This window comes from Gavialis gangeticus, unplaced genomic scaffold, assembly GCF_001723915.1.
Source record: "Gavialis gangeticus isolate Ggan-Ray unplaced genomic scaffold, GavGan_comp1, whole genome shotgun sequence".
Classification (NCBI taxonomy): Eukaryota; Metazoa; Chordata; order Crocodylia; family Gavialidae; genus Gavialis; species Gavialis gangeticus.
This window is the reverse complement of record NW_017729032.1, coordinates 149,760,193-149,761,743: the sequence shown is the minus strand read 5'-3', so window position 1 is coordinate 149,761,743 and position 1,551 is coordinate 149,760,193. Positions and strand designations below refer to the sequence as shown.

Here is a 1,551-nt window from a genome sequence, read left to right as displayed (position 1 = left end):
GGGCGGGGCGGGGCGGGGCGGGGCGTGGCGTGTTGCGTTGCGTTGCGTTGCGTTGCCGGCAGGGGCAGGGCTAGGGCTAGGGCTAGGGCAGTGGCTCCGCAGCAGCTGCACCGCCCTCCGCATCCAGCGCGGTCCCAGCTGCTTCCTGTCTCAGGTAAGCGCCTCCTGTCCTGGGAGCTGCCCAGCAGACGGCTCCTGCTGCTGCTGCTTTCCCGTCCCGTCCCCTCCCCTGTGGCTCCCTTTCTGCTTGGGGGTGGGCAGAGCTGCTGCTGCTGAAGCCAGTCGAGCTCTGGCTCTGTCTGGAAGGGGCAGGGGTCCCTCACCTCAACCCCAGCTGCCACTGATTTCCGACCTGTCCCTGGTGAATCGACAGGTGAGCTGATCTACCTGCAACTCTCAAGCCTGTAAGCTCCAAGTGGGGTTTTCCCTCTCCTGCCCCACCATCACTAGCAATACCTGTGTGACTGGTTGTCCTCAGTGGGGCTAGGCAGGTGAAACTGTCCTGGGGCATTAAGTCATAAGGAGCTGAAGTGTTGTTGTAGCCCCAGTGGGCCAGGCAGTTTGCAAAAATCAAGAGGGTTTCTTGGTGATCTCTTGGGAGATAGCTGGGAGAGAGGTTCGACTGCTGGACCAGTAAAATATGTCACCGAAACCTGCCTTGCTTAAGTTCATCTGAAGGATGTGAAATGGTACAATCAGCAGGAAAGAAAAAGCAATCAAAGTTCGTTTTTGTGACTGAGGCCAGTACATGTGACAAGAAGGAAGGCAGCACAGACTTTAGCATTCATATAGGGCCACATATTTATGTCTTTCTACTTCTATTCCATTCACACCTATGAGAGAGAAATTCTTAGTGCAGAGGAGACAAAGGTGGAAACACCCCTATTCTATGGGAGAGGGTAACTCCTATGTACACTGTACTCCTGTCTTCAGCTTTGACCAGTTGCATTTTAAACCAGAAGTGAAGGTCAATGGAAATAACCCTTTTTCTTTTATGGAGCCCCTGAGAATTTTTTATTCCAAAGGCTCTAGATAAGTAAAGCAGCAGCCTTTTCTCAAACATACCACACAATCAAAATGCCTAGTGTTTTGTTTTACTCTGATGTTTAGAAGCATTTAACATGGGTATCATGTCTTGAGTCAATCCATGTTAAGTGCAGTTTGGGTAACTGTACTTTAAAATAGCAAAGAAAATGACACAAAATTGCAATTCATGTATTTTCTGTAAGAAGCTGAACCTGTTCAGCCTCCAGAAGAGAAGGCTGAGGGGGGATCTAGTGGCCTGTTACAAACTAGTCAAGGGGGATCAGCAAGCATTGGGGGAGTCCCTGTTCCCCCCAGCACTAGCAGGAGTGACCAGGAATAATGGTCACAAGCTGGTAGAGGGTAGATTTAGGCTAGATATCAGGAGGCGCTACTTCACCGTCAGGGTGGCTAGGGTCTGGAACCAACTTGCAAGAGAAGTGGTACTGGCTCCTACCCTGGGGGTCTTTAAGAGGAGGTTAGATGAACACCTTGCTGGGGTCGTTTGACCCCAGTACTCTTTCCTGC

The 1,551-nt window shown here is 51.1% G+C and overlaps 1 protein-coding gene across 4 annotated transcripts in view; it reads left to right on the top strand.

Moving 5' to 3' along the window:
* The first annotated feature begins 79 nt into the window (after positions 1-79).
* IL1RL2 (interleukin 1 receptor like 2) overlaps positions 80-1,551 on the top strand; it is a 41,415-nt gene continuing 39,943 nt past the window's right edge. For 3 of the 4 annotated variants that reach the window (XM_019525323.1, XM_019525321.1, XM_019525320.1), the window contains exon 1: positions 80-154. The gene's annotated coding sequence lies outside the window, so the exon portion shown is untranslated. The remainder of the gene's footprint in view (positions 155-1,551) is intronic. The other variant, XM_019525319.1, reaches the window with a different exon arrangement.